Source organism: Narcine bancroftii, chromosome 10, assembly GCF_036971445.1.
Source record: "Narcine bancroftii isolate sNarBan1 chromosome 10, sNarBan1.hap1, whole genome shotgun sequence".
Taxonomy (NCBI): Eukaryota; Metazoa; Chordata; class Chondrichthyes; order Torpediniformes; family Narcinidae; genus Narcine; species Narcine bancroftii.
The window spans coordinates 59,283,171-59,304,413 of record NC_091478.1 but is presented as its reverse complement, the minus strand read 5'-3'; the positions used below and the strand labels follow the sequence as shown (position 1 = coordinate 59,304,413).

At 49.5% G+C, this 21,243-nt stretch overlaps 1 protein-coding gene across 3 annotated transcripts in view; it reads left to right on the top strand.

Moving 5' to 3' along the window:
* The window catches only part of LOC138744601 (RNA-binding Raly-like protein), an 838,833-nt gene that overhangs the window by 585,192 nt on the left and 232,398 nt on the right, over positions 1-21,243 (top strand). The window lies entirely within an intron of this gene.

Here is a 21,243-nt window from a genome sequence, read left to right as displayed (position 1 = left end):
TTCTTCCCATTTCCTCTGTACTGCATTCAGTTCTGGTCACCTCATTAAAGGAAGGATATTACCTGAATTGAAGAACGTGTCTAATGAAGCAAGGTTGACCAAGCTCAGCTTTTTCTCTTTGGAGTGACAAAGGATGAGATATGACTAAAGATTATGAGAAGCTTAAATAGTGTGGACAGCCAGTACCATTTTTCCAGGGAGACACTAGCCAGAGGACATTAGTTTAAGGTGAATGGAGGAAAGTTCGGTGGGAGTTGTCAGAGAGTGGTGGGTGCATGAAATGCATGGCCCGAGTGGGCCTGTACTGTGCTGTAATGTTTTATATTCCAAATGCCTCACTGCGCTTGACCAGCTCAGAAATTCATGTACTCTCCCTTTGCCAGGATATCCACATGACCGGAATACTATGCTTGCCAACAAAAGATAGGAGAACAGGTGGAGGACTAAATATTACAGAGTTTGTGTGGAAATCCCCCAACAAGTGAACTTAATAACGTGCATTGAGTCCCGACATGTACAGCTCATTCTTTCCCACCAGGCAAAGGAGCCAGACACATTGTAGTTGGATCTCACCCAGCCCTGCTGCCCTCACTGATTGTAACCTGACAAAAGTCCAAAATTACAGAGAGTCACAGATCTCATTGCACAAATGTACAATATAATTAGGACTGCGCTCACATGGAAATAGGCCACTTACCTGCCGGCCAGTGGGCACCCATCTGTATTAACCCCATCTTCCATCACTTAGTCTTTTATACTTGGGCAATTCAAGTGCTTGTCGAGATACCTCTTAAATGTTGTCAGTGATTCTGTTTCCCCCCTCTCTCAGACAGTGGGTTCCAGGTACCCACCACACTCCATGGGTCCGGCGGGGGCGGAAGTTCCCCCTCACACCTCCTCTAATTCTCTCACCCTTACTTTAAATCGGTCCTCCAGTTGTTGGGGGGAAATGTTTCCAGCAGTCCACCCCATATACACCCCTTGTCAATTTGTGTACTTCTATCATGAGACCCTCTTAACTTCTTCTCCTCTAGGGATCCTAAATATCTGCAAATATAACGTATATGCCTGCAGTGAATTTAGCACAGACTTGAAATGAGTTTGAAAAAATACACAGACCATCAACATCTCTTTCCCTCAGAAATTCTGAATCCTGGGCAGGAATTCCTGACGAATCATGTTCCTGACAAAGGGCTCAGGCCTGAAACATCGACTGCCTTTTGCTTCCAGTGGACGCTGCATGACCTGTGAGATTCTCCAGCATCGCTGTGTGCTGCACAAGACCCCAGGATCTGCAGACCTCTATTTGGATACTCCAGTGCAGTCTCTTCAAGGGATGCCTTCCCTGAAGAAGCTCTGCCATTCCTGACAAAGGGCTCGGGTCCGAAACGTCCTTTTACTCCCTACAGATGCTGCCTGGCTTGCTGGGTTTCTCCACCACTTCTGGGCACTGCAACTCATTCATCTCCAGACTTCACGCATGGAGAAACAGCATTTCCAACCTTGCCTGATCTTCCCATGGCCCAATGGTCCACCTGCTCTGCTTAGCTTCCATATCTTCAATACTTCCATGCTGCCTGTTGTTCCCTTCACCACGAGGTGTGGTGTATACACGCCATCTTTCTGTGGCCCCTTTACCCATTTCCAACCCTTCCTGACATCCACTCTTACATGAGGCGTAATTCCAGCTTTGTGCTGCAAAGTCTAGGGCTGTCACCCTAATCCATGCCTGACCTCGGTTCTCAACCTGAGCCCAGTAGCTTGCAATCTTGAAAAAAATTTTAAAGTACTGCTGTTGGAATTCTGAAACAAAAGCAGAAGATGCTGGAAATGCGAGTGGGTCAGGGAAGGGGAAGAGTTAGTGTTTCCAGACCAAAAACTCTTCATCAAACAGTGAAAGAAAGAAAAGATGTTGATTTTAATTTGCAGAGAGAGTGGGAGGGGTGGGAGGGAGCTGACACAGATATGACAAAGGAAATATCTCAAATAGTGTAGCGTGAATAAAAGCTCACACGACTGGAGGGAGAACATAAACTTTTATTAGCTTATAACTGAGGGAAGGGTCTTACAGTGGTCTTCAGAGGGGTTCAGGGTTTAGGCGGGTAGATGGGGGCAGGGCCAGCACTGGGTGCAGAGCCAGCCAACACATCACTAGTGAATCTCAGTTCACTGCATTCACCCCTTTCTGCAAAATTTAGGTTCTGTGGATGAAGACAGAGAACATGAATTCAGAAAAAAAATATGAAAGATTTACCGATATTTACAAATTTAAGCAATCTGGGGGTCTGGAGGTCCTGGTGGAGTGCCTTAGCACTAGGGGCCTTGGACTCCTTGGGTCTTCTGGTCCCCTTGTGAGGGAGGAGAGGTGGCCTGGCTCTACAGTAGAGGGAGATGCACTTTCCTCCTGAACTGGATCCCCCAAGGCCCTGATGGGGGGTGGTGAGAATGAACTCCATGGCTCAGCAGTTTCACCCTTTCCACCAGGGGGTCAGTCTTGCTTCTCCTCACGTGCTTCCTGAGAAGGACTGGACCAGGAGTGGTGAGCTAGACTGGGAGTGTAGTTCCCGATGCCGACCTTCTTTTGAAATTGAATAGGAGCTCATGAGGAGTAGCATTGGTCGCGGTACATAGGAGCGACCAGATGGAATGGAGTGCCATAGGAAAGTCTTCCTGTCAGCGTCAGTCTGGAAGGCCTTGACATCAGGGCCAGTTTGACAGCCTTCCAGATCATGGAGTTCTCATTTTCAACCTACCCATTCCCCCGGGGCTTGTAATTAGTAGTCCTGCTGGATGCGATGCCCCTTGCCAGCAGGGGCTGACTTAGCTCGTCACTCATTAAGGATGAGCCCAGTCACTATGAATATAGCTGGGATACTCGAACAGGGCAAAAATGGAATCTAGGGCCTTTATGACTGACGAAGTGGACGTGTCTGGACATGGGATGGCGAACAGGAAGCGGAAGTACTCATCAGCGATAGCAAGGAAGAAAGTGTTCCTGTTTGTAGATGGGAGAGGTCCCTTAAAATCGACACTAAGCTGTTCGAAGGTCCTGGATGACTTGATCAGGTGTGCTTTTGCAGGGCGGTAGAAGTGCGGCATGCACTCCGCGCAGACCTGGCAAGACATGACATCTTCCTATCGTGGTCAGGGCCAATGACACCATTCTCTAACATGTAGCCAAGGACACCCAGCCATTTAGTCCTGAATACACACTTGCTAGAGTTATAAGTGAGGTTCAGGGCTTTTGCTGAGTGGAGAAAACTCTGGAGGTTGGTGTCATGGCCTTGCAAAATATGGCCACAGATGATGACATTAGGGGAAGGTAGCCTTCAACCCATATTCATCCACCATTCTGTCCATCTACCTCTGGAAGATAAAAATTCTATTAGTAATATTAAAAGGGACCCTCTGGAATTGATAGAGATGACCGTTATCCTCAAATGCCGTATATGGACAGTCCTCAGAACAGATTGGCAGCTGGGGATCAAGTCAATGGTCGAATAATACTGCACAATATCATTCATCATGTCCGAAATACGAGGGGAGGTATACATCCAGGAGTGTGTACCAATTAATGGTTTGGCTATAGTCAATTACTAGCCTGGACTCGTTTTCCCCTTTTACCACTATCACTTGCACTCTCCATGGGCTGGGCTAGGTTCGATGATATCTTCGTCGAGCAGACATTGTGTCTCAGACTTTATGAAGTCTCGGTCTGCTGAGCTGTACCTCCTGCTTTATGTAGCAATAGGTTTGCAGTCCGTGGACAGATTTGGGAAGAGAAGTGGGGGGTGGGTGGATCAATATTCAGTGTGGAGAGGCTGCATATGGGTTCTGATTTTAAGGGCCCTCCATTCCAAACCGTTACAGGGGGGAAGGGGACCAGAATACTCCAAGGTCACGCTTTTAAGGTGACACAGGAAGTCCAGACCCAAAGCACACAGTTCATCAAGTATATACAGATGAAATTTACAGAATTCCCCCTCTTCAAATAACAGATGTACTGTACAATGTTCTTGAATATGCGTAGAGTGCAAATGAGATGCAAGGAATATACAATAATTAGCAGGATACATCTTTAAGTTGTATTCTATAATCTGTGAGTCTGTGAAGCTTTCAGTAGAGCCCGTGTTGATTAGGCCTTTAGTGGAATGCCCGTTTACCTTCACAGTCACTATGGAGTTGGTGAACTGGTGAGGTCTGTCCTGATCTGGAACCATCGAGGAAATTCCATACTCCTCACTCCATTTTCCCCCACCATCCTGGGTTGCCAAGCGTGGGTAAGATGGCATCAACCTCATGGCGCAGCACGATGGCTGCCCTCCTTCCTCCTCTGATAATGATGGCACAGAATTTGAATTTGAGTCACGGCAAGATAGCTGCCGAGCTTTTTTGCGGCGTTTTGTCACAGCCACCCTCCGTCGGCGTGTAGCACAGTGTGGGTTCAGGTGAATTCAGGGCAGACGACTTGGGGCTGGAATCAGATCTGGGAGCGGTGCAGGCCATGGACTTCCCCGGGCTTCCCCTCATGTGGCAAACCCTCGCCCAACGTCCTTTCTTGCCACAGTTGGAGAAAACTGAGTCTTTGGCCAGGCAACACGATCGGGGATGCTGGGTCTTGCCGCAGAAAAAGCTCTCCCCCGCTGTTAGACAGAAGCAAACACACAAAACCAAAGAGACCGTACGTCAGGCTTTAATTGACAAAGACATCCACAGAGCAGGGCTGGCAGCAACTCTGAGTAAGGCCTCGGGAGCCCAGCTCAGGCTTATATCCCGGAGGGTGATTGACACCCAGTCGGGTGGGGTTTGATCCAGTCAGGTCAGCTGATTGACAGCTGGCCCAGGTGTTGTCCTGAACCCACTACTTTCCTGCAGATACAGAGGTTGCCCCCTGCAGTAGGCCGGTGGTGTACCACCACATTCACCCCCTTCTTTAAAATTGTTCCGGGGAGAGGGGTGTAGTAACAAAAGAAAAATCACACACATATACAGTATTTACAGGTTGAGACAATCCGATGCCCATCGGAGTCTCTGCGACCATTGCAGGACTGGCTCCTGGTCACTAGTCGGATGACTTGTGGGGGGGCTGGTGGTGGGGGTCGGAGTGACTGGCGTGGTGCAGTGCAGAGGGGTGGCTGGAGGGGCCGGGGTCGAGATGTGTGTGTCGTATCGGATGAATGGGGGGGGGAAGTTTCGTCCCCCATGGCTGAAATGGGCCTCTGGTGCTCAAGGAGGTCCTGGGTGCCCCAGAGCTGCCCGGGTTCAGGGGTGTGTGCCATGGTGAGTGCACTTGCTGGTGCCAGGTCCCTGGTTGAGACACTGCCGAACCTAACATAGGCGTAGTTGTGGTTCACGTGTAGAAGGAAAACCTGCTCGACCAGGGGCTCGGCCTTGTGTGCCAGTACGTGTTTACGCAGGAGCACTGGTCCCGGGGACGCGAGCCATGCTGGGAGGGACATACTGGTCGCCAATTTTCTGGGGAATTAAAACATGCGTTCATGAGGGGTCTTGTTAGTAGCTGTACACAGAAGTGACCTAATGGCATGGAACGCCTCGGGCAGGGCATCCTGCCAGTATTCTACAGACCACCCTTTTGACTTGAGGGCCAGAAGGACCTCCTTCCAGATCACCCCATTTTCGTGTTCCATTTGCCCATTGTCTCTCGGGTTGTAACTAGTCGTGCGACTGGTCGCGATGCCCCTCCCAGTCAGATAATGGTGCAGTTCCTCACTCGTAAAACTAGATCCCCGATCGCTGTGGATTATTCGGGGTAGCTAAACATGGTAAAGATCTGCGCCAGGGCCCTGATGACGGTGGCCATGGAGGTGTCCAGGCAAGGGATAGCGAAGGGGAAGTGGGAGTACTCGTCCACTACCATGAAAAAGTAGACCTTTCGGTTTGTGGAAGGCAAGGGCCCCTTGAAATCCATGCCGAGGCGCTTGAAGGACCGAGTGGCCTTTATGACATGAGCCTAGGGTGGGCAGAAAAAACAAGGTTTAGACTCCGCGCAGACCCGGCATGCCTTGGTTATGGCCCTGACGTCCCTGATGGTATATAAGAGGTTCCGGGACTTAATAAAATGATACAATCAGGTGATGCCCGGGAAGCAGAGGGACTCATGCAGTGCCTGCAGTTTGTCATCATGGAGAGACTTGCAGGTCCAGGAGAGGGCATCCGGGGGAGTCGTTAAACTTCCCCGGACGGTACTGGATGTCGTAGCTGTAGGTTGCCAGCTTGACTCTCCAGCACAAGATCTTGTCATTCTTGATCTTGCTCTTGTGAGCGGTGTTGAACATGAACACCTTGGCCTGCTTGTCGGTAATGAAGGTGAATCTCCTGCTGGCCAGGTAGTGGCACCAGTGGTGGACCGCTTCCATGATCTCCTCGGCTTCCTTCTCAATAGCGGAATGCCCTAGCTCGGAGCCATGGAAGGTTCTGGAGAAGAAGGCGACGGGGTGGCCCTCTTGGTTGAGAGTAGCAGCGAGGGCTACATCGCTCTCCACCTGCATCGTGGCATCTAGGATGTCCTGTTTTATGCGCGTGAAAGCTGCCTGTGTCTTCGGTGGGGAGGAAAGATTGTAGCCTGGGCCAGTGGGCAGACCTTGTCCGAGAAGCGGGGAACCCACTGCGAATAGTAGGAGAATAAGCCGAGGCATCTGGAGAGGGCCTTTAGCATGGGGGGGGAAGGGTAGCTCCATTAATAGGCACGTCTGGTCTGGATCTAGGCCGATGGCCCCATGAGCCACGATGTACCCCAGAATGATGAGGTGGGTGGTGCTGAACACACACTTCTCCTTGTTGTAAATGAGGTTCAGCTCCCTGGCCGACTGAAGGAATTTCTCCAGGTTGGCATCGTAGTCCTGCTGGTCATGGCCACAGTTAGTGATGTTATCCAGATACGTGAATGTCGCCTTCAGCTTGTGCTGGTCTACCATACGAACCATCTCCCGTTGGAAGACAGAGACCCCATTTGTGAGCATAAAGGGAACTCGGTGGAACTAGTACAGGTGCCTGTCCACCTCGAAGGCGGTGTAGGGCTTGTCCCGCGGGTGGATGGGGATTTGGTGATTGGCCAACTTCAGATCAATCATGGAGAAAACACGGTAGTGGGCTATCTCATTGACCATGTCGGCTATCCTTGGCATGGGGTAGGCATCTAGTTGGGTGTACCGGTTTATGGTCTGGCTGTAATCCATGACCATCCTCGGTTTACTTCCCTCTTTGACCACTAGGACTTGGGCTCTCCAAGGTCTGTTGCTGGGCTCTATGACACCTTCTCCCAGAAGCCGCCGCACCTCCGCCTTGATAAGATCTCTGTCTGTGGCGCAATAGCACCTCTTCTGGCAGCGATTGGCTTGCAGTCTGGCGTGAGGTGTGAGAAGAGTGCAGGAGGGGTGATGCGCAGAGTAGAGAGGCCGCAGATTGGTAGGGCTGGTAGGTCAGCATTCTGTGTAGCGTAAGTGGAGGTTGGGGCCCCCTGAAGGCAAGGGTGTGCTCTGCAGGTGGCACTAGAAATCTAGGCCCAGGAGACTGGGGCACAGAATTTTGGCATGACCAGGAGCCTGAACCCTGTGTATGTCTCCCCCCACAGTTATATCGGCCGCACAGTGCCCGAGGGAACCAACAGTCTGGTCCTTAGCGGCGAGGCTGATAGAGAAGGTGGTGGGGTGGATTTTCAGCTTAAGGGAGTGGGCCACACTCGGGTGAATAAAACTCTCAGTGCTGCTACTGTCAAACAGACACTTTGTTACCTGCCCGTTGATTTGCACATCCATCATGGAGCGCCAGAGGTTGTGGGGAATGTTCCTGGTCAGAGTGGTGGCTGCTAGGACCATCTTGGGGTCTGAGTCATTGTTCTCTGGCTGTGGAGGGGAGTTGTGGTCACGGGTGTCCTTTGCAGGCAGCCTGCGAGGTGAGTATCGACCGGTGGTGGGGTATGGTGGGCAGTGATTAATGGTGTCCAGAGGCGTGGGGAGTGTCGGTAGGGCAGACTGGTCATCGCCCCCGTTGACCATGTCATCGTCGGTCGTGGGGTGCAGTGTGCGGTGATTAATGGCATCCCGAGGTGTGGCAAGCGTCGGTAAGGCAACCTGATCACTGCCCGTGTTGACCACGTCATTGTTGTAGGGCCCCGGTGATGGCCTCTGCCTGGCCCAAGATGGTGGCGCCATGTGGGAGGCCGAGGCATGGCTGGCCTCCTTCCACGGCTGTGTTCGTCATGCTGGAGAAGTAACATCATTGCGGTCGGGCTGAGCAGGGCTGCAGCTTCCAGGGTTCAGACTTATTCCACTGTCTTGGCCAGGGGGTAGATATTTTCTTCCAGCAGCTTCTGCCGGATGGCCCTCAAGCATAGCCCTCAGATGAAAGTGTCCCAGATCAATCTATCAACCTCTTCTTCATTTACCCCGGGTTCAGCCAGACACGGTCAGGCCAACTCATGCAGGTATCCCAGGTAAGACTCAGCCATCTCTCTGCATTGCTGGGCTTGGGTATTCAGGAGGTACCTTGTGAAGACCGCATTCGTGGGGGATTTGTACAAGGTCTCGAGAATGTCCATTGCCTCTTTGTACTTGGAGTAGCCTTTGTTTGCTTGGAAGGCACGAGGACCCAGCTTGGATCAGAGTAAGATGAGCTTCTTTCGATCGGAATCCAGAATGTCGTCTGCATGCACCTCGATGATTGTTTCGACTGTGTGACTCCTGATCTCGAAGTGTGTTTGGGCTTCCGGGTGGTGGGGGTCAATTTCGAGGCTCCTGGAGCTCAGGAGTTTTTCCATAGCAGCCTTGGAAAAATGTTTTTGTTGATTAAATTGTGGTGCACTGTTAGACAGAAGCAAACACGCAAAACTGAAGAGACTGTACAACAGGCTTTAATTGACAAATTCAATTGACATCCACAGAGTAGGGCTGGCTGTACTGCTATAAACTCTGAGTGAGGCTTTGGAGGGCCGGCTTAGGCTTATATCCCAGAGGGTGATTGACACCCAACCGGGTGGGGCTTGATCCATTCAGGTCGGCTGATTGACAGCCGGCCAGGTGTGGCCCTGTCCCCTTACTCTCCTGAAGGTACAGAGGATGCCCCCTACAGTAGGCCAGTGGTGTACCACCACATTAGCACAGGTAGCGACAGCCGTTAGGACTTGGGTAGCGGGAACAGCTGGTCCTTGAAAAGGGTCACCTGAGTGAATCAGCTCGCTGGCTTCGAGGTCGTCATACTCGAGCTTGGCCTGTTGCAGCAACTTGGCCATTTCAGCATTGCTATCCAGGTCCTTCATACCGATGCGAGCAGTGGCTGCCTCATGTACCCTGAGCGGACCTCCATGACTAGAGTGTCCTGGATCTGTTCTTCCTCACGAACATGGCCCAGAGCCACTTCATACCTGCACTTCTTGGCAAGTCTCCATAGATCCAGTAGGTTATCATCAATGGTCTCTCCTGGCCGTTGGTGACGTAGAGCGAGTCGGTGCCTTGCTAGGACCTCGTTTTGCAACTTCAGGTTCTGACCCTTCAAAGCCTTGATGGCAGCATCATACGTAGAGGAGTCCCTGATGACAGCATACCCTTTCGTTCCTACCCTCAAGACAAGTGCAGACCTCCTGAGTTCATCAGTGTGGAAGACATCTCTGGTCGCGTTCAGGTAGGCCTGGAAGCAGTCTAGCCAGTATGTGAACTCGTCAGCCACATCGGGAGACAGAGGGTCTATTAGCAGCGTGCCAGTGTTGAGTAGCGCTTCCATCATTTATGGAATATGCCAATAAAATTGTAGCGTGAATAAAAGCTCTCACGACTGGAGGGAGAACAAACACTTTTATTAGCTTATAACTGAAGATAGGGTCTCGCTGTGGTCTTCAGAGGGGCTCGGGGTTTAGGCAGGAAACTAGGGTTATATATGGGTAGATGGGGGCAGAGCCATCAGAATAACACACCATCAGTGAATCTCAATTCACTGCAAATAGGGTGTGTGGTGAAACCACTATTGTATATATTTGCCATATGTAAATGTCATGACCTTTCCTGCTCTCACTGGCCAGCTCATAACTCCTCCCCTTTCTTCCCCAAAAAGGCGGTCATGCCACAAGCCAGGCTAGTGTGAGCGACCAACACAGGGATGCTGTCCATCTCTTGCAAATTAAAGCCTTCAGTGTGGGCCGGAAGGGCCTGTTACCGTGCTATATGTATGTCTAAATGTCTAAAGGATCGTCAACATTTCAGGCCTGAGCCCTTCCTCAGGGTATGAGCAGAAAAGGTCAGGGGAGGAGAGGAGCACAGGAGAGGCCAATAGGTTAGCCCTTTGGATCAGTCACTTTTAAGCTTTCACAATATATACTCCAGACTGGGTCCATGGGTAAAGTACAGTACGAACACCAGTATAAACCAGCTGGTGGGTGGGTATAAAACCAGTCCTGGAAAACAAGGGCACAGCATACATACACCTGTTGGTAGTCCTTAAAAACTGGGACATGGAGGCCAAATGGTTGAAGTCACAGGTGAATATGGTTGGGGGAGTAGAAGAGAAAGAATCGAAGAAGGGATGAGGAAAGGGTTGTGGAGCTGGAGGAAAGGAGACAAAGGGATGAGAGAGAGACAGAGAGAGAGAGAGAGAGAGAGAGAGGGAGAGAGAGAGAGAGAGAGAATGGAGGGGCTTTACATAAACTGGAGGTCATCTGGTTGAAGAGTGTCCAAACGGATGTTCAGCAGGTTGGGCCGCATCGGTTGGGAGTGAAACAGCCATAATGATTCAGGTGGAAGACCCTTCAAGGAGATAAAAGAAGTTGCAAGGAGTACGGAGGGAGATGCCTCTGCTGGAGTAAAACTAGGCTGACGATAGGGATAAGCTGGAAACTGGATTATTGAGTGATTGGGAGCAGCTCGAGAGTGAGAATATGGACAGGATGAAAGAAATAGGAGCAGGAGAAAGCTATCTGCCCCATCAGGTCTGCTCCGCCATTCAATAACATCATGGCTTATCTAGCCATGGACTCAGCTCACCTTCCCCATAACACTTAACCCCACTAGTGATTCAAAAATCTAGAGATCGCAAAATACAGAACAGGAAAATGTGCCCAGTAGGTCAGGTTGGCCTCTACTCCTGGAGGTTCAACATCGAAAGCAACAGATAACAAATGAGCTGGGCTCTTATCACTGATGGCCAACTAAAGTGGAGAAAACAAGTTGGCTGAAGTTGTCGGATTCAGTGTTGGGTTCAGAAGGCTGACTGGTTGTAGTTCCCCAAGCTTGTGTTGGGGCTCGATGTCTCCATGCAGGAGGCCACACAGGTAGGCACATCAGAGAGGGAGTGGGGTGGAGAATTAACGTGTGGCAGGAAGTGGGAAGCTCAGGGTCACCCCTGATGCAGGATCTTGACAAAGCGGTCTCCCAGTCTGCAGCTGGTCTCTCCGATGTCAAAGAGAGGACACCGATTTTTATTTATAACCAGAGCAAAACATAGAACATAGCAGCACAGTCAAGGCCCAAATTTCCCTCCTTTACAACCATAACTTGATTTTTGTTGCATTGGTGGGTCTTTTGAATATTCCTGTGGTACCAGCCTCCACTACCACCATCCCTGACAATGCATTCCAGTCGCCCAGCACTGACAGTATAAAAAATCGTAACTCCAACATCTCCCCTAAACGTTCCTCCACTCTCCAGAAATTGATGCCCTCTGGTATGTGCTATTGGCACCCCAGGACAAAGTTGCTGGCTGACCACCCTGTCTAAGCCCCTCATCGTTTTAATATATCTCTGTAAAGTCACTTCTCCTTCTTCATCGCTCATCTGACTAGCCCTCAGGCCCATGCTACCCAAATGTACTCATGTGACCAATTAACCTATAAACCCCACACATCTTTGGAACGTGACAGGAAACTGGAGCAGCTGGATGAAACCCGCGCAAGGAGAACATGCAAACTCCTAACAGGCAGAGCCAGATCTGAACCTGGATCACTGTAATCTTTTTTCTTTGTCTTGGCTTCGTGGACGAAGATTTATGGAGGGGGTAAAAAGTCCACGTCAGCTGCAGGCTCGTTTGTGGCTGACAAGTCCGATGCGGGACAGGCAGACACGATTGCAGCGGTTGCAAGGGAAAATTGGTTGGTTGGGGTTGGGTGTTGGGTTTTTCCTCCTTTGCCTTTTGTCAGTGAGGTGGGCTCTGCGGTCTTCTTCAAAGGAGGTTGCTGCCCGCCAAACTGTGAGGCGCCAAGATGCACGGTTTGAGGCGTTATCAGCCCACTGGCGGTGGTCAATGTGGCAGGCACCAAGAGATTTCTTTAGGCAGTCCTTGTACCTTTTCTTTGGTGCACCTCTGTCACGGTGGCCAGTGGAGAGCTCGCCATATAACACGATCTTGGGAAGGCGATGGTCCTCCATTCTGGAGACGTGACCCATCCAGCGCAGCTGGATCTTCAGCAGCGTGGACTCGATGCTGTCGACCTCTGCCATCTCGAGTACTTCGACGTTAGGGGTGTAAGCGCTCCAATGGATGTTGAGGATGGAGCGGAGACAACGCTGGTGGAAGCGTTCTAGGAGCCGTAGGTGGTGCCGGTAGAGGACCCATGATTCGGAGCCGAACAGGAGTGTGGGTATGACAACGGCTCTGTATACGCTTATCTTTGTGAGGTTTTTCAGTTGGTTGTTTTTCCAGACTCTTTTGTGTAGTCTTCCAAAGGCGCTATTTGCCTTGGCGAGTCTGTTGTCTATCTCATTGTCGATCCTTGCATCTGATGAAATGGTGCAGCCGAGATAGGTAAACTGGTTGACCGTTTTGAGTTTTGTGTGCCCGATGGAGATGTGGGGGGGCTGGTAGTCATGGTGGGGAGCTGGCTGATGGAGGACCTCAGTTTTCTTCAGGCTGACTTCCAGGCCAAACATTTCGGCAGTTTCCGCAAAGCAGGACGTCAAGCGCTGAAGAGCTGGCTCTGAATGGGCAACTAAAGCGGCATCATCGGCAAAGAGTAGTTCACGGACAAGTTTCTCTTGTGTCTTGGTGTGAGCTTGCAGGCGCCTCAGATTGAAGAGACTGCCATCTGTGCGGTACCGGATGTAAACAGCGTCTTCACTGTTGGGGTCTTTCATGGCTTGGTTCAGCATCATGCTGAAGAAGATTGAAAAGAGGGTTGGTGCGAGAACACAGCCTTGCTTCACGCCATTGTTAATGGAGAAGGGTTCAGAGAGCTCATTGCTGTATCTGACCCAACCTTGTTGGTTTTCGTGCAGTTGGATAATCATGTTGAGGAACTTTGGGGGACATCCGATGCGCTCTAGTATTTGCCAAAGCCCTTTCCTGCTCACGGTGTCGAAGGCTTTGGTGAGGTCAACAAAGGTGATGTAGAGTCCTTTGTTTTGTTCTCTGCACTTTTCTTGGAGCTGTCTGAGGGCAAAGACCATGTCAGTGGTTTCTCTGTTTGCGCGAAAGCCGCACTGTGATTCTGGGAGAATATTCTCGGCGACACTAGGTATTATTCTATTTAGGATCACTGTAATAACGTTACACTAATGGCTATGCCAATCTTGCCACACCACACAGTTGAAAGTGGCCTTCCTCACAACATACCAGAAACTTTTAAATTGAACACTTAGTTCCCATCTTGGCGATTGCGCCTGGTTCGCGCCCTTTCATCCAACATGCAACTGCTCTCATACCCCATTGGGACCCCCACCACGTCGCTCCTGACAGAAACCCTTGTTGCCGTGCAAGCTGATATGAAGTCCTCAGCCAACGTCACAATGAGCCCCCATTTACTATGGCTCAACATTCAATATGTCAGGCTGCTTCCAGGTCTGCATGATTCTTGATAAGAAAATTGGGAGAAAAGCAAAAAAATTAGATCAATGTCATTGGTGGTTGGTCCAAACCGTGGATTAAAGAGCCTAATTCCACACTATGCCTTTTCAGCACTCAATATCTTTATTTCCAATTTACGACATCTTCAATTTTTTTTTGCTTTTGATTAAATGCAGATAAAAATGAGGCAATAAAGGCTCACTGATATGAAGTCGAATTAGAACATTTGCAGATGCTGGGGTCAAGGGCAAGATGTAAATGTGTTGGACACACTCAGCACGTCACGCAACATCCATAGGAAACCAAGGTTTCGGGCTTAGGCCCCTTCGTCAGGTATAATCAAAACCAGGCAAGCACCTGAATAAAAAGGTGGGGGGTGGTGGGGGGAGGAGAGGAACCCTCTATTTTACTTCCATCCATGTACCTGTCTAAGAGTCTCTTAAATGCTCCTCATGTTCCAGCCTCCACCACCATCCCCGGCAAGGCATTCCAGGCCCCCACAACTCTGCGTTTAAAAAAAAAAAATCCCTGACGTCTGCTCTAAACTTCCCTTCCCTAACTTTAACCTCTGGTGTTTGCTATTCCTGTCCTGGGAAACAGGCGCTGGCTGCCCACCTTATCAACACCTCTCAGAATCTCATAGATCTTTATTAAGTCTCCTCTCATCCTTCTAAGGTCCAAAAAGAAAAGTCTCAGCTCTCCTAACCTTGTCTCATAAGACTTGTTTCCCATTCCAGGCAGCATCCTGGTAAATCTCCTCTGCACCCTCTCCATAGCTTCCACATCCTTCTTATAATGTGACCAGAACTGAACATAATACTCTGTGGCCTCACCAGAGATTTGTAGAGTTGCAGCATGACTTCTTGACTATTAAACTCAAACCCCCTATTAATGAAGTCCAGCATCCCATATGCCTTCTTCACTATCCTTTCAACCTGTGTGGCGACCTTGAGGGATGTATGGATTTGGATCCCAAACTCATCTACACTCTTAAGTAACCAACCATTAACCCTGTACTCACCCTTCAGGTTTGTCCTTCCAAAATGCATCACCTCACACTTATCCAGATTGGACTCCATCTGCTACTTTTCTGCCCAACTCTGCATTCTGTCTATATCCTTTTGTAACTTACGACAACCTTCAGCTCCATCCACAACTCCTCCAACCTTCGTATCATCTGCAAACTTACTGACCCATCCAGGACATTTATAAAAATCACAAAGAGCAGAGGTCCCAGAATAGATCCCTGCAATACTCCACTAGTCACTGAATGACTTGCTACTGACATGCAGTTGATATCTTCTTTCAATTAATTTTGATTTATTTAGTATCTATGCACTGAAAAATTGAACCCATTGAATGAAGAGGATTACTTAATAGAGGTCTACAAAATTGGTCAGACAGCATCTTTTTCACAGGCCAGGAGTAGCCAACAGAGGACATCTGTACAAAGTGAAGAGGGAAAGTTTAGGTGAGACATCAGAGATAAGCATTTTACACAGAGACTTGTGTAGGCCTGGAATGCCTTGCCAGGGATGTGGTGGAGGCTAAAACATTTGGGGTATTTAAGGGACTTTTAGACAGGCACACGGATGAAAGAAAAATCGAGGATTATGAGGTAGGAAGGGTTTAGTTTTTTTTTCCAACTTTTGTTTTGGTATATATACGTCGGCACAACATCGTGGGCCAAAGGGCCTGTACTGTGCGGTAACATTCTATGCCAAAGTCCATTTTACCTGTTTTATCTCCGCCAGTAGCATGTAAAGGTGGCCAGTTAGGAGGCTAATCCAAATACAATTCATCCCTTTGCCCCGTGACACGGATAATGACATCACCGATGTGGCCCACATGTTTCCTCTGCTGTCTGACAGATACCACAGGTTTTGGGGGTTAACCCTGCCACATTGCCAATCAATAAACAAAGAGCAATTCTAACGAATGAAATATATATGACAATGCTTTCCTTTATCAGCTGGGTCAAGATTCAATTTATTGTCACAGTAATCTTTGGCTTGGCTTCGTGGACGAAGAGTTATGGAGGGGTATGTCCACGTCTGCTGCAGGCTCGTTGGTGACTGACAAGTCCGATGCGGGGCAGGCAGACACGGTTGCAGCGGTTGCAAGGGAAAATTGGTTGGTTGGGGTTGGGTGTTGGGTTTTTCCTCCTTTGTCTTTTGTCAGTGAGGTGGGCTCTGCAGTCTTCTTCAAAGGAGGTTGCTGCCTGCCGAACTGTGAGGCGCCAAGATGCAAGGTTGGAGGCGATATCAGCCCACTGGTGGTGGTCATATTACATGAAATTTATTTTTGCCTGCTGCAAGGCAGACAGATTCACCACTGGCAGGAATTACCTTAGCGCCTCTTACAGTCAGAGAGAGAGAAACAAAAGGGAATCCCCCCAGAGTCACCGCAGCCACACAGAGTCCAGTCCACACCACTGGCGACCCGAGCTCTAGATCCGAACCTCTAACATGGTCAGGAGCCCACCAGCGCCCTCAGCTCCTCCTCGCATTCCGGTTCCAATACCTGGTACCCCTTCAGCCAGTTTGAGCCAGTCTCCAGCCATCTGCAGCCCAGCGTGAGCCTCCCAACAGCTGTCTCCCGCAGCCTGCACCTTCCGCGGGTTCCTTGCCCCGTGTCACCAGTGCCCGCTGCACGTACTGGTCCCTCAGCTGCAGAGCCCCCTCACCGGTCCGTCGCCACCGCGGCCACCGTCCCCACGGGTCGTCTCCTCTGCTTCTCCTTCTCAGAGCGGGGATGATCTTCCCATTCTCTGGTGCCCTGCTCCAGTCCTCCGGTCTTGTGCCTGCTGCTGACTAATAGGTACCGCCATCTCGGGCGCAGGCCCTGAGGTCATGGGATTTCAACTAAAACCGCCGTCAGCTCCCACAATGGGCTGTTCAAAGCCTGTATGGATCTGACGGCAGTTGACCAGGCGACTGGACCCCATGGAGTGCTGCATCTCCCACCCTGCAGATCCACACCAGTGGCAGTGCTGCCATTACACCTCTAGTATATATAAATGCAGGAAATCCACGCAATAAGTTGGGAAAGTGGGCGAAGGAACAGCAGATGTAACATATCTCAGGCAAGAGTACAAGGGCAAAGCTAACACAGTGAATGGGTGGACTGCAGGGAGGGTTGTGGGCCAGAGAGAACCTGAGGTGCAAATGCATGAACCCCTGAAAATGGCTGCACTGGGTGGCTTCAGGTACACTTGCCTTTGCCAGGCAAGGCAATGGGTGCATGTGGCAGGACTTCATGCAACAAAAAAGGGGCATAGATTGATAAGGTGAGCAGCCCAGCACCTTGTCCCCATTGTGGCAACGGCCAACACCAGAGGACATCTGTTTCAGGTGAATGAAGGAATGTTCAGGGGAGATGTCAGAGGTATTTTTTTTTTTAATGCAAAGTGGTGGGTGCCTGGAAGCCATTGTCAGGGGTGGTGATGGAAGCTGGTACGATGTGGGCATGTAAAAGATTATAAGATAGGCACATGGATATAAGATTAAATACTCCCAAAAGTGTTCGGGAAGCAAAATCTTCATTGTCCAATGTCATCGGGAGTTGTAGACTGTGGGGACGGGAAGGATTAGATTGATGTGGAGTAGGTTTGTATGGGTTGGCACAGCATTATGGACCAAAGAGCCTGTACTGTGCTGTTCTGTTATATTTTCTGTGTAACTGTGCAAGTGATTGGTGAAATCCCACCAAGAAAATTGTGCCCAGTTCTGGTAACCTAGCTGCAGAAAGGATATGACTAAGGTGAAGGAAAATTCGCAAGCATGTGGTGAAACTGGAGAGAGGGAGTTGTCAGGAGAGACTGAATAGGCTGGGACTGTTTCCCCTGGAACAACGGAGAAAATATGGATGGTTGTAAAGCCATGAGGGGCATAAATAACATGGGTGGACACTTTTTTTCTCAGGAGAGGAGGGTAGCATGGTTGGCATAGCAGCTAGCCAAACACCTTCATCGTGCCAGCAATCAGGACTAGGGTTCAAATCCTGTACTGTCTGAAAGGAGTTTGTACGTGCCCCGCAGGTTTCCTCCAGGGGCTCTGATTTCTGCCCACCATTCAAAAACCCACCAGGGATTTCGGTCAAATGGGTGTAATTGGGTGACACGGGCTCATGGGCCGAAAGGGCCTGTTACCAAGCTGCAAAATAAAAATTTAAGATGAAGGGAATGATTTCAACGAGATCTGAGGGCTGGTTTTTTACACAGCATATTTAAAGAACAAGCTGACAGAGGAGGAAGTGGAGGCAGATACAATTACAATGTTTAAAAGACATTTGGAGCGGTACATGTATGGAATAGATTCAGAGGGATGTGGGCCAAGCCTAGGCAAGTGGGACTTGCTCAGATCAACATCCTGGGAGCAGTGGAACCACCTTAGGGTGGGGGGTTACTGAAAATAATCAAAGTTTATGCATTTGGCTTAAGGCTATCAGGGAGGAATAGAATGTGTTGTACCTCAAGGTTACATTGATTATCACACTGATAATAATGAGGCCAAGTGAGGACAGCCCACCCACTGTAGGAATAGTGGGGGGAGTTAAAATGGCTGAAGTTTAGGCAAACACCAGTGTGTGTGTGTGTGTGTGTGTGTGTGTGTGTGTGTGTGTGTGTGTGTGTGTGTGTGTGTGTGCGCGCGCGCATGGGTGTGTGTGTGTGTATGTGTTTGTGCATGTGGGTGTATATGTGGATGTGCATGCATGTAGGTGTGGGTGTGCATGCGTGTGGGTGTGCCTGTGTGTGGGTGTGTGTCTGGGTGTGGGTATGTGTGTGCGTGTGCGCATGTAGGTGTGCGTGCATGTGAGGGTATGGGTATGTGTGTGGGTGTGTATGGGGGTGGACGTGTGGGTGTATGTGTGGGTGTGGGTGTGCCTGTGTGTGGGTGTGTGTGCCTGTGTGTGTGCATGCACCTCTGTGTGTGTGTGTGTGTGTGTGTGTGTGTGTGTGTGTGTGTGTGCGCGCGCGTGCGTGCATGCATCTCAAGTATGAGCTATATTGAGCATCAAAATCAGAGTTTATTGTCATGAACATGTCATAAAATTTATCATTTTGCAGCCACATCACAGGAGCAAAAATCACTGTTAATTACGTTTTAAAAAATAAATAAATTTCTGCAAAAGTAGAGAAAAAGTGAGTTTGTGCTTGTGGATAGTGGTCTGTTTAGAAATCTGCTGGGGAAGAGGAAGCTGTCTTTGTAACGATGGGTGCGTGCTGGGCGGCTCCTGTACCCCCTTCCCGACGGTAGCAGTGAGAAGAGATGGTGAGGCTCCATGATGAGAGATGCTTCTTTCTTCAGGCACTGACTCTTAAAGATGCCATTAATGGAGGGAAAACATGCCCATGATGGCACTGGTCGGGTTCACAACCCTCTGTAGACTTTTCCTGTCCTGCATTGGCACCTCTATACCAGACAGTGATGCAGCCAGTCAGAATGCTCCCCATGATACACATGTCAAAATTTGCGAGAGTCTTTAATAATATACCAATTCCCCTCCAACTCCTAATGATATATAGCCATTGGCATGCTTTCTTCATTGTTGCATCGGCAGGATAGGTTTTCAGAGATGTTGACAGCCAGGAATCTGAAGTTCTTTACCCTTCCCACTGCTGTATGTTCTCCTGTCTTCCCCCTGCTGAAGTCCAAAATCAGCTCCTTGGTTTTGCTAACGTTGAACGCAAGGTTGTTGTTGTGACACCACTCAACCAAGCTTATCTACCTTCCTCCTGTACGCTTCCTCATTGCCGTCTGTGATTCTGCCGATGACTATGATGTCATTGACAGATTGTGTCCGGCTACACCATCAGGGGTGCAGAGTGAGTAGAGCAGTGGGCTAAGCACGCATCCTTGGGGTGCGTCTGTGTTGGTGGTCAGTGAGGAGGAGATGCTGTCACCGATTCATACTGACTGTGTGAATAAAAATGAACATGTATTAGGCTTGGAGGATATCTTAATGAAATCATGTGGACATATCCATGACCTCACATTTACATGAAGGTGGGCCAGTATTCCTGTTTGCCCAATCTCTAACCCATGCGCCCTTAAGCCACAGCCGTTTGCCCGCAGATTTCTGGATGAAGGCTGTGATAGGCTCTATCAATAACCACAGAGTCATAGGCTGCAGGAACAATAGGCTTTAATGCACACAAGACTTGGGCTGGCTCGGATCCAGGTACAGGACTGCCGGAAAGGTGACCTTTATGGCCAGAGCAAAAGGGGAGAAGACTTAGGGGATGAGTCATTAGTGGGCGGGCCAGCCTCATAGATACAGTAACGGGTAAAGGCTATACAATGGAGGAAAACTTATCAGTACAGGCTGGGTGCTGAGTAATCTGACTCTGGTCAGTAATCTACGGTTAAGTCTTTGAGTGATCCCAGTCAGTGTCTCCCACGAGGACTCCTAGTGGCCTGTTAAAGCGAGCTAAGGTGCAGATCAGCTGTGTGCAGTGGAGTACATTAAAACAGCCTGCTCCTTCTTCCTCAGGTGTGAATGATGATTTGGAGGCTTGAAAAGAAGGTGTATGCTCAAGCAAGTATTGAGTCTGGGGACTTTATTTAAATTCTTGTATTTTTTTAAACCCCATAACCTTGAGAATCCCTGCTCCCTTGCTTCAGTTATATTAGGGCTCTGGTGATAATAGCACGCGAGAGTATTGTGCATCGGTCAAGTCTTTCTGACTGAGGAAGGATACACTTTTGATCGAAGACTAACTGCAAAGGGTCAACGGATCAATCCATGGGATCAGAGCGCATGCCCTTTGAGGAATTGTGCACATGATGTGTTTATTGTACATTTTAGATATCCGCCAATGTCCTTACTTGCTGCTCCAGCTGAACAGGTACTTGTGAAGAAAAGTACAAGAGTAAATTAATTAAATTAAATGAGGCAATAAATACATGATAGATGTAAATATTCACAGAAAAAAAAGTGGTGTTCCAATAGGGCAGACAGTCCTTTTGTGGTGTTGGAACAGTCCTGGATGAGTATAACAAGGGGGTCAAGAGCCTGATCACCCTGATTGCCCTTGGAAAGAAACTGTTCTTGAACCCACAGATGTTGGTTTTCAGGCTTCTGTATCTTCTGCCTGAAGGGAGCGGTGGGGAGAGGTGGTGACCAGGGTGACGGTGGGTCCTTTACGATGTTGGCTGCCTTGTTGAGGCAATGCCTTGCACGGATGTCTGCGACGCATGGGAGGTTGGTGCCTAACGAGTTGATCATTTTCTGGAGCCTTCTGTATTCCTGGACACTTGAGTTGCCCAACCTGGTGGCGAAGCAACCAGCTTGAACATGTCCCACAGCACACCTGCGGAGAAGTCTATCTTCCATTCTTTTTGAGTCATCAAATCTTTGAAAGAATGAGAGGTCATCTTATCGAGACGGGCAAAGTTCTTCCCAGGGCAGACCAGGATCATGCGTCTGGTGAGGACCAATGGAGGGGGGTCAGCCCCT